The sequence below is a fragment of the Vespula vulgaris genome, chromosome 10 (assembly GCF_905475345.1).
Source record: "Vespula vulgaris chromosome 10, iyVesVulg1.1, whole genome shotgun sequence".
In the NCBI taxonomy this organism is placed as follows: domain Eukaryota; kingdom Metazoa; phylum Arthropoda; class Insecta; order Hymenoptera; family Vespidae; genus Vespula; species Vespula vulgaris.
Window position 1 is genome coordinate 5,841,617 of NC_066595.1, and position 12,496 is coordinate 5,854,112.

General features: G+C 32.8%; 1 protein-coding gene across 6 annotated transcripts in view; it reads left to right on the plus strand.

Moving 5' to 3' along the window:
• LOC127067060 (putative polypeptide N-acetylgalactosaminyltransferase 9) overlaps positions 1 to 12,496 on the plus strand; it is a 170,466-nt gene that overhangs the window by 50,740 nt on the left and 107,230 nt on the right. The window contains exon 1 of one of the 6 annotated variants that reach the window (XM_051001556.1): positions 6,336 to 6,492. The exons of the other annotated variants lie outside the window; for them this stretch is intronic. The gene's annotated coding sequence lies outside the window, so the exon portion shown is untranslated. Of the gene's footprint in view, positions 1 to 6,335; positions 6,493 to 12,496 lie in introns of those variants that run through there. 6 annotated transcript variants of the gene reach the window in all.

The following is a 12,496-nucleotide window of genomic DNA, read 5'->3' on the forward strand; positions in this document are numbered from 1 at the left end:
CGGCGTGTTTAATCCCAAAAAGCTGTGTTTGTGTAAGGGTCGTAAAGAAGGGCCCGAAGTAACACCGAGAACGTAATTTAGGATGGATTAACGACCTCAACACGGTCTTTCAATTACTCCGTATTCGAGGGGAGGAAACGCTCGTGTTTTGATCGTGTCATTTGAGTTTCTTTCTACAAATGAATCGAAAACTTCATCTTATATTCGTATATTAAAATTGTTTTCAGATCAAGACAGTAAGAGAAACGTATTCGCCGGGAAGGATGATACTAAATAAAAGAAAACGATGTAAAAAATATTTTCTGATCGTGTCAATTAAGCTTCTTTCTTCAAATGAATCGAAAACTTCATCTTATATTCGTATATTAAAATTATTTTCAGATCAAGACAGTAAGAGAAACGTATTCGTCAGGAAGGATGATACTAGATAAAATAGGACGGTATAAAAAATATTTTTCTTGTTAAATAAACGACTAACATACTACGGAGTTTACGCGACAGGATTATTACGAGCAGGTTACAACTAGGTTACGACTTAAAGCTTATCTAGTTGGCTCTTGTTGACGATCGAAGAAGAAATTACATTTAAATAATGCAATCTCTCAGCACATATGCGATTCATGCGCCACACCTCGCGTTGGGAGGAAAATAGGGAAAAGGGTTCTCGTTGCGCGGTAGTTCAATGAATTTTAAAGCTTGTACTCTTCTCTCAAATACCTATTCTTCTTTTTTTAACGCATACACACACACACACACACGAAAAGAAGAGAGAAAGAGAAAGAGAGGTGGAGTAATTCAAAGTAAATGTAAGAGTAATCGAATTTTATTAGAATTCAATGCTATCGATTTTCCGTAGAAGCTTTTATCCATTAGAAAGTATATATATTTTTTTTCTGTACATATTATATAGATACACACATATATACGTACACATATTACTAACGTAATCAAATATGTACATTGGTCCTATGTGTATACCGTCTTTATGTAGTATTTTTATCTCTCGTTTGCTTTTGACCGCGACCAACCGAGATGGTTCAGTGGTTTCGACCGAATTGCATTCTAAATAATGCATCATTCGTGTCTGAACATTTTGACCGATCTCAGAAATATAGTGAGCATAAAAATGATGTAAGGCTAGAATGAAACTGGTCGTTCGATCAACGATAACTGCTAGGAGGGTTGGAGATATGACGATAGGGCTATTAGAGGTTAGCGAGAGAAAATATGTCTTTTTAAAGGATAGCTTAAAGCATCGGAAAATATAGTTGTGCTCGTTTCGTTCCGATCGATATGGAACGACGAACACGATCGTTGCAGTTGTCAGACAACTTGTTCGAAAAAGAGAACGAGAAGCGAAGAAACGAGAACTTAATTCAATGACTTTTATCTCTTCTTAGAAATTGTTCTTTCTTTTTTTTTTTTCCTTTAATTTTATTTTTTAAAACGAACTATGACTATGCTTATTGTCGATATCTACTTACAGATACTTTATATTTTCTCCAATATATCAAGACTTTTGCGAAAGTTTATTAATATATTTAAATTTTATTTATCGTTATTTAATATTTGTGAACAATTTTACAAGAATGTGTTTTCATTTTTTGCATGCCATTGATCTGTGATATATTAATATATGTTAAATACTTGTCGTAATCTTTCTACTTTGTTTGACTTTTCTGTTTAAATATGTATGATGATGTTAAACTAGTAGTATGTTCTATTAGAAGTCTCGTTATTACACTGTTCTCTCTCTTTCTCTCTCTCTCTCCTCTCTCTCTTCTTTCCTCTTTTCCTGTCATGATAAAATTCCTCAATTTTTTTACAGTTGGTTTAACTTTGTTGAATATCATATATTACATATCTTAAGTCTTACGTAATATACACATATATCTGTTACTAATCTTCATAGTAATCTTTTAACTTTGCGTCTAAAAACTGTAACTATTCTTAATACATTTGTAGTTATTTCTCTTACAGCATCTTTATCTACTCTGTCTACTTTTTCATTGTATAAATTATGTGATGTTTAAGTTTTTGCTTGTAAAGGTGTTTAAATAGCTAGTTATGTGATCTCGTGTGTGTAAGCCCGTTGAAATGTAGAAAACATTGAATAGATTAATTCGTCATCTTTATTTTACAATAGTCAGATATACATATAGATATAATATATATACACATATATACATATAAAACATATATATGTACATTTAAAATAGTCGAGTAAAATTCACATATTTTACTTGTGCAGTCGAAAAACTACATCGTTTAAAGTTTATTTACGCGGTATTTTATCATCCGACACATTCTGGAGAGAAACGTTTCGCCCTGGTACGGGCTGTGCTTTACATTCCCTCCCCCTTAACCCGCTACTCCTTCATTATGTAAACCTCTATAATATATATAGTAAAGTTTCTTTATTCGCGTAACGCTTGCGGAACCGAACCTACTGACCATATAATCGAATAAAGTTACTGTTTTCTCTCTCTCTTTTTTTTTTTTATTTTTAATGACAACGAGTTTCTGATACGTTGAAAGTAAATTTAATAAAAACATTGCAACGTCGATTTTCTACACTCTTTTTTCTTTTTTTTTTTCTTTGTTTAATAGATTTTTCTTTCGGACAAAGTTTGTCGCGGAACAAGTAAATAGGGCAATGGATGTTATCAGGAAAAAGGTGCGAGTAGAGAAAAAGGAAGACAGACAGAGAGAAGCAAGTTGATGAGAAAAGGATAAAAGAAAAGAAGTCTTGAAGTCTTGAATAATGATTAAATAAAAGATTTTCCACTCTGCGAAGCAAGAAAAAGGCCCTTCAAAAAGATCGCTCCTAGCGACGTAAATTCGCAAACTTATACAGGTTTAATGATTAATTAATTATTTTACAAGTGGGAAGTGGAATATCAAAGTTTCTACTCTAGGGTTGAATAAATAGTCGAGAGGAACCTTTCGTGGAAAATAACGATAATTGTTTCCGAGATTTTATTTGGCGAATCTTCGAGCAGAATGGCAATCATGACGCTCTAATTTTGTAATTTCCACGAGAAAACGAATGCTTGTTAGGAGAAAAGTCGTACGAGTACTCGGTCTCGTTAATTATGGAAATTAATTAGGGAATATCGAATTTTGAGTATGATTTTTGTCCACCCAACTCCTCTCTTTCTCACACACTCTTCTCTTCTCTCACTTTCTCTCTCCTTCTTCTTTTTCCTCTCCATGACGAAAGCTTCAGATAAAATCGTTATTTCGCGTTCGAACTTTGTTGTTCGTCGAGAGAGAAAGAGAAATAGAAAGAGAATGAAAAAGAGGGAGAGGGAGAGAGAGAGAGAGAGAGAGAGAGAGAGAGAGAGAGAGAGAGAGAGAGAGAGAGAGAGAGAGAGAGAAACGTTCGTTAGGAAGGAATTCGTTTGTAGAAGAGAAGAGAAAAAGAGAGAGTGAGAAAGAAAGACAGATTCGACAATGTACTACTTTGGCAATTTCTTCTTTTCTCCTATTGCATTCGGCCTCGTAAAGAAAGAGAGAAGGAAAGAAAAGCGCGGAAACTTGTACTGTAGGTTACAAGACGCGAAGTACCACTGAAATTGGCAAGCACCAAGGAGTTTTGCTCCGGATGTCTAATCGATTAGAACTCTTCCCGTTCCTTTTCCATTCCAATTCAAGAACTCCTCCCGGACGAATCTTCCAAGTTTTCCTCGTTTCTTCGCGAAGCAACCGAATCACCGTTAGATCCAAACTATCCCAACTTTTTCTTTACGAAAAAAAAAGAAAGAGAGAAAGAGAGGGAGAGAGAGAGAGAGAGAGAGAGAGAGAGCATATCGCGAATCCTTTTAATTTGAATGAAGGATCATAGGTAGATAAGTATTTATCTACATATATTTGGAAAGGAGATATCGGTCAGTACGGTATTATCGAAATTATTAGAGCGTTATATTATTCGAAATATCCTCGATGATTTTCTAATATAGATATTACCTTGATTGATAGATTGGTTAGTCAGTCGGTAAGGTATCATTTTATTCTCATTGAAACTCTTCTCATAGAGAAATACTTTACGATTTTGCGAATTATCGCGAGCGTTCATTGTAACTTAAGAAAACTTGAGGTCCTGCTCAGTCTAGCCCTATTTTACGATGTCGAAAATTTGGAGAATTTCGTGAACATCTCTCTTTGAAACTATTTTAGATAAGTTATCGTCAAAGTTAGCACTCGCCCATAGGGATAGTATAGTCCCTTATGATAGCATCGTTTTACTGGTATACTTTCTCTGTGTATCTATTAATTTATGAATTTTCCTAGGGTGTCGGAAGAAAGTTGAAAAGAGGTTATCACTGTTCTCCTTAACGTTTTCCCGTAAGTCGTCTCTAAACTTTCATAAAACTCCTTTTCGCCTACGTCCGCTTGTTCCAAATTGCAGCCGTTGCATCGGACTCAACCCTCGTTTCCCTCGCGCACAGTTTCAATTGAGAACGTGTTACGCAAAATGTAATCGTAGTCTTCGCAACGAAAGGACAGAGAGGGTAGACGATAAAATATCGGGAATGGTCAAAGTTAATTAACTTTCTTATCTATATTATCGGAGGGAAATATAGGAGGGTAACTATCGAATGGAAAAAAAAATGGAAAGTATTTATAATGTTGGCTCTTCTTAATTAATATTTAATTCTATCGATCGTTGGATACATTTAATACATTGTCAATAATTTTAAGTCGATATTATTAATTAATTTTCTTGCTTTTATTTATCGATATAATTAATTAATTAATTTTGGTACTTCGATTCGTTGATTGTGATCTTTTTATGGAAACAATATCGTCCTTTGTTGAACGATGCACGTGTTAACGTGGAATTCTCGTAACAGTAATAATAACATCGAGTGTTTGTCCATTCATGAAATATATGATCTCGTTCTCCACTCCTCCCCCACGTCCATCCACCCTCCGATGTAAATGTCAAACGTGTGGACAGCTTTTGATAGGTTGTCGTCGTTTCGTTGACTTTCAACACCTGCTTTAACAAGTGCATATATTTTTTTTTTCCTTTTTTTTTCTTTCCTTTTTTTTTTACAGCATCGTGGAAAGCCACTTCCACGCTCTCGTGACCGTGAAATCGTACAATGGTTATACGATACTCGTTCACAGATATATATATATATATATATATATATATATATATATATATAAAACTTACTTATTATCCGCTTGAGACACAGCAGCTTGGTTATTTCATTTTTCTTCTGTGTTCTACTTCTACTTATTTCATTCTTTTCGAAGCTATTGGTATCTGATAGCGTATCTGATACTTTCAAGCATTTTCTTCATTTTTCAAAGCTCGATCGAACGATTTATTATAATTTGCTCGACGATCTAATAGCTTAACGATGAGAAGAAATCGAATGGAACAGTAAAACTTACTTTATATTGCTGCGATTTCATATACGATTATTTATATACCAATGGATGAATCATACATACGTGTAATTTAAGAGATTGCGTTATTAACTGAGAATAATAAATGTGAGATGCATTCTTTATTCAAAGAAGACATCATATGGTAAAGATAATTGAGATAGATTATCATCAACCGTAAGAAGGACCTTTTTCTTATATCGTCGGCTTCCATTAAGGAGTATACACTTAAAGAAACGGTAGGAATAACATAAACCACGATATATAGAAGAGCCAGTAGTGAAATATTATTTCACTTGGTATATCATCTCTGAGATCTTCTTGATCCTTTTTTCGATATCAAAAAGTACATTCGCGGAGCATTCAGAAAATACGAGAAATATTACTGTAAAACGTTCTTCTTTTTATATATGTGTCTATATATATATATATATATATATATATATATATATATATATATATAATAATAATAATAAAATTTCTTTCTTTTTTTCTTTTTTTTTTTTCCAGAAACATATGTTATCGTTTAACTTGTAAGAAAACAAAAATAGAGAATATTTCGTGATAGATTAGAATTTAATTTTAGAAAACGATAAATAACAATAGAGATACCGACGATATTTTCTCTCTTTCTTTTTTCTTACCGATTTCGTGACACGAATTACCGTACGTTGCACAAACCGTAGAAGAAGAAGAAGAAGAAGAAGAAGAAGAAGAAGCTCGGACGTTCGGTTTTCTCATAAAGGCCATTGAAAGTATCCGCTATTCTCCTACATCTTCCTTCACATTCTCCTTCTTCTTCGAGGTTGCAAGCCGCAGGTGGTATAGGTAGGTTGGTAGTATAGGTAGCTTGCTCGTTCGGCCTTCGTCGACTTTCAGTTCTCGCCTGAACGCCGTCAGGTGTACTAGCTCTTTTCCTCACTTTTTTTTTTTTCTTGTCATTGAAAAAAATACAAAAACATAACATATATAATCGTACGTATTTCGATTATTACAAATGTTTCCAAGTGATATATTTTCTTTGTGTGTGTAAGAATGTATCTCGGATATAAAAACTTTTGGATTTATAAAAATGATTACGAAAACGTGGTGAGTAGATTTGTTGTTTCCGCGTATCAAGTCGTTCTTGTATCTCTTTCTCTTTCTTTCTCTTTTCCACTTTCTTTCTCTTTCTCTCTCTCTCTCTTTCTTTCCCTTTTATTGTTATTTTAGACTTATATATCACGGATCACGAGCAAAAGCCAGCTGGCGCTGTTGTATTGAATTATAAAGAGAGAGTGTTGTCGCAAATTTCATCGTGACAGCATGGAAAATACGCGGGGAGAAGCGACGCTTATAGGATTAACCGCATGTAACATACTGCCGATCGTTTCGACATTACTTACGCGAAAGGTTACATGCTCGGATCGTGCATATCCGATTATTAATAGCTATCCAATTCGAGCTCTGTTCGCTAAAAAATTTTCTACGGATATAAAAAATTCGTATTTTACTTTCTTTCTTTCTGTTTTTTTTTCTCTCTTTTTGATCACATCGACGTACAATTTTTCGAAATTTACGCAGGATCAAAAGTATTACGATCTATCGATGAAATATTTGTAAATACCTTTTACAAAATTTATTTCGAATGCTTTTCTGAAAGAAAGATCAGACTTAAAGATGACTTCGTTCGTTCTCGTTCCACGATTTTACCGTTGTTCGACTGCTACTTGTCGTTCCTTTCTCCCTCCCATGCGCACCATAAACGGTTCGTCCGGTTCAATTATTCGATGAGTCTCGTAAGCTCCGAATCAAATCGACTCTCTTGTTTCCTCGTGTGTGTGTGTGTGTGTGTTTTTTTATCGTTTTCATAAAATTCTAAACGTCCCTTGAGCCATCGTTCGAGTTTCTCTCATTCGGACATATATTATACAAAAATGCGAAACGTATGGATCCATTGATATGTGTCCATTTGTTGTATCCTTTCTTTCGTTCGCTTTATACATTTGCTTTCCTCGAAAATGTAAACGAAAATTTTAAACGAAAGAAAAGATATGTCACACGAAAGGAAGGAAGAAAGATGAAAGATGCATTTCCTTTCGAAGAAAATGGAATTTTCTCGTATCTTCCTAATTCATATCTCATCTCTAATTTTTGCTTGTTTCACTATGTTGATTGCGTCTCTTACTCGACTCTAATGAGTTTCCCGGTAATGCCGCGACAAATAAACCATTTATACCATAATCTAATTCGCTATAAAGGTGACGGCAGTTTCTCTACAAACATATACGTTCTCTCTCTCTCTCTCTCTCTCTCTCTCTCTCTCTCTCTCTCTCTCTCTCTCTCTTTCTCTCTCTAGTTTGCTTTTCACGAGTATCGAAAATGTTTCTCTAAGATTAGATTGGTGGTAGCGATAAAGGAAGGACTTCAACGAGATGACATCTTGCCGCGGGATGTCACTTTGAAGTGAACTTATTAAACTAATTTCGCGACAATTTTCGCGGTTGATCGTTGTAGGTGATTTTCAAAGAAATATTAAACGAGTTTACTAGTGGAGATGTTCCTCTAGAGCTTTGAAATCAGGTAGCAATATTTGCGAGAAAAAGGTTCGATTATAAGAAGTCGAGAACAAGGCAATTAGCCGAACAATTTTAAATCGAGGTACAGATACCGGTTTTCTTTCGCGCATACACACACACACACACACACACACACACACACACACACACACATACATGTATGTACGTGAAGAGCTACCCAGTACTTATACAAATGTTCGAATGCGATTACAGAAATCACTTTCTCTCGTCTGACATTTTAATATGTAAAAACGGTAGACTGAGTTGTTAATGAATATCGATTTGCAAGTAACTATATTCTCAACATTTTTCTTCTTTTTCTTTTTGTACAACTAATCGTATACTAATGTATTAGAAAAATTATTGTTTTTACCATTTTCTAACGAAATGCTAAAATATTTTCTCACGACATGGTGTTTGACCTATTCGTTCGAGAGATAAAAATGTCTCTATTTTTTTTTTTCTTTCTTTTTTCCATTAAAGAAACAGATTAAAATTTCGTACAATGTCTTGTCGTTATCTCATAGATATTTTATTCGTTCTATTATCGTGCATCTATTGTTATTATAAATAATCTCGTAACTTGAGATAACATATCAATGAGTAAAACACGAACGGAAATGCTTCAATGACGCACAATTTCATGTTTTTCTTTTTTTTTTGTTTTTATCTTATCCGGATTACCATCGTTTGATATTAATCCTTTCTTTGCAAAAGAAAAGATTTTTTCGGATAATCAATATACGAGATCACGTTACTCTTTTTTTGTATATTTCCAGGATAGTATTTGTCGTAAAAATATTTATTATAAGTCACATACGAGTATCGTAAAATATGAAACAAATTATTATACAGAATATTAAACAATTATATGTTATATTTCGTACATTACGTATGAAAAAAACATTGTAAAAAAATGTTGTATCAAGAAATTCGAAAATGAGAATGGACGATGGAAGATAAGGATAAAATTTTTTGATTCTCGTCACGCGTCTCCATTATTTCCTCGTAAACTCCGGAGATAGTGCAATGGTTCTTAAAAATGTTGAATCGGATGGTGGGGAAGATGTGTTTAAAGAGATAGAGAGAAAAAGAGAGAAAGAAAGAGAAAGAGAAAGAGAGAAGAGAGAAGAGAGAAGAATCTTGGAATAACATGTCCTCGTTCTTTTAACCTTGTACTTGTTTGTCTTTTTCCAATGTTCTTCATCGTTCGCGCCTTACATTCGAGACGAGACTTACATACATACGAGTCACGAAGTCTACCAATGGAAGAGGAGACGCGAATTAGAACTCATTTCCGAAAAGACGTGATACGTGACTGGACAACGTGGTAGTATATACATATATACATACATACACTCATACATATATACCTACGTATATACTTATATACGGATAGTGTTTCATTACTAGTTTATTACGTTGCTAAATTAGGTTCGTAGCTTTACGATTCAGAGCTTTACTCTAGAAAGACTTAGTTTCTAGGCGAGAGGGAAGATAAGAAATTAAACGTCGATTTTTCTCTCTTTTTGCTTTCCTTTTCTTTTCCTTTATTTTTTTATTTTTTTTTTCCATTTTCATTTACGATTCCCTCTATTCCGATTCATATGACAACTTTTAATTTATCTTTCCACGATTAAACGTACAAATCACGAGGGAAATTGAAGAAATCGTAAAAAATTTCGACGATCAATTATACACGACAGTAAGTCTTCCTATTTTTAAAGTCAGCTTGGGAAGTTTATTTTCCTATGGAAATCAAATTCGAACGTTATTTTCGTGGCTCGGATAAGATCGATTTACTTCTTTTTTTGGGGGGTTCGTTTCTTTTTTTTTTCAAACTACGAGTTATCTAACGTTTTAAGAATTACGTGACGAATTGTGCAATTTGATAAATGTCACTGGTTATGGCGCTCGAGTAAGCAAGAGTTTTATGTAATAACGTATGTGCTCATAGTGGATATGATATCTATTATTAGATACACGTTTGTATCTATATGGTTTTTTTTTTATGCAATATTTTCTTTTTTTTATACGATTCACATTTACATGGTGTTTCTATAACGGTGTTTTATTTACACGTTTTATTTACTTTTACATATTTTTACGATGTTATAATTGTTAAAAATTGCATGCCGATTAGTTCATAGAAAATTATGAGTATCTAAAAAAGCAAATATTGTTTTGTTATAGTTTCCTTGACACATTAATATTTCTTTTATGCGTTCATTAAATAAAATAGTTCTATTGAACGCTCTTCTACATTTTTTATTACTTTTTTCTTTCTTCTTTTTTTTTTTTAATAGTTTATATTCGTTTAATACAAATTTCATATTTTTTGCAAATCAATTTTTATGTGACTTTTTTTACAAGATTTTTTTTTTGCACGGTGGCTTCTACCATGTTAAAAAAGACATATTGATACACTGTGTATCTATAAGCTATTATTGTGATATTCATATCATCGATAAAAAGAGAGAGAAAGAAAGAGAAAGAGAGACAAATAGATCAGAAAAACTTTATCGTTAAAAATATCGTTAAAAACTTTATGAGATCCTTCGTTTAAATGTCTATAATAGTAAAGTAGCTTTCGTTAAAAACGTAATTAGGTACTTAGTCTGTTTGCCGTGATCTTTCTATGTTCAAAAATTAACTAAAAATTAAATCTATTTTTTAATCACCTATTTATTTTTTTTATTGTAGTTAAACTTTATTTCCTTCGTTATATTCCATTATTTTATATTATATCTTTTTATACATTTTAAAGGAATAAATAAATAATTTTATTTCTAAAGTATACAGTATTCATTCGAAATGTTTTCTTTAATATATATAGTTTTTAGTTAATTTTGGACCGAGTTAATCCGATCAAAATAATCTTTGCAATACCTATATTAAATATGATATACGTGAAATATGATATACATTGATATAATGATTGGATATCGAAGCGTAACTTTACCTTAAAAAAAAAAAAATGAAAATAAAAAATAAAAAAATAAAAGAAGGAAAAAAAGAGAAAAAAATGTCTCACATTTCGGTTCAGCGTTAAAATCATATTTCACTAAAGTGTGTATGCACGTATATATCTCGTTTCCGTTATTTGTTTGGACCGGGACAACCAGAAATATACAACATCGATCTCGTTTCAAATGACAAATCCACGAATCAATCCATATGCAAAACGTATTATTGACCGTTACGTTTCGTTCATTTGTTAACAATCATATTGCAGAGAAGATATTTACGAGTATAAATAAACGGTAGTTATAAAAAAGATATTGTCGAAACGATACTATTTAAAATATTTTATTTATTAATTTGTTATAAGTCTTTTTATTACGTGATACTTTAAAAAAAGAATTATTTCATATCATCATATTCGTTTTTACAAAAAGAGTTACATGAAATTGTATAATAAACAAATACAAATTGCAATTGCTCCGTTATACCTTACTAGTTTTAATAGTCTTTTATTTTGATCATCGTACCATCACTAATCTTTACTAAATTACTATGTTAGATTATTATATTACGATGTTATTATGCATCGTCTACAAATGAAGGATTTGTATGTATCGCTCATTTGAATTATAATGTCTGAAAATGTTGGAAGAGTAACTATACTCGTGTGGGGTACGATCAAATAGCAGTAGCGAGAGAGAATCATTTCTCCTCTGACGAAAATTTTCCATGTCTCTAGTGTAACACATTGACCATCATGAAACAAACCATCCATTGATCCAATGCTTGAACAAAATATGCTTGTATGGGACCAAAAATCCCCCCCATCAAGCGGTCGTAATCTATGGGTTGTACGTTCCCGCAGTTGCAATAAAATTACACCATCGGCACATGCCAATTCTGTCGTATCCGTTGGATCGTAGTAGTTCCACATGAATTTGCGAAATGTAAAACGCACAAAAAATAGATTTAATTTGTATATGTTTTTCACTCACTCTCTTTCTCTCTTTCTCTCTTTCTAGTACGCGCGCGTGTGTATCATTGATCATTTATTTTATATATTCTTGATTGAATATCGTTCGCATGTAGTAATACTTAAACAAAAAAAGATTGATAATTTTTCTTCTTCTTCTTCTTTTTTTTTTATACGGTTTTTCTCGTTTTTTGTTCGTTCTCGTTGGAAAAAAGAAAACAGAAGAAAAAGAAAAAGAAAAGAAAATAATATAAAGGATGAATAAAATATAAAAACAAAGAGAAATCGTATTATGGGGAGTGAGAGAAAGGGTATGCAAGGTCGAGGCTATCGACCATAAAACCGCAAGTCAGATCGAACTTTTGTTTTTAGAACGCGAATAAATCTTTCTCGAATCGGTTATTTTTCGAATCCAACATTTGCAATCGAAAGCAAAGTACAATTTTTCTTTTTTGCTCGGTGTTCCTCGACATTTTGTTTCTCTCTCTCTTTCTATCTCTTTTTTAAGGAATAGAAGAAGACTAGTTTGCTTGAAAAGGAGGGGTACGGAGACGAGGGGAACGAAGTTTTCCTTTGAAAACGACTCGAGTTTCACTGC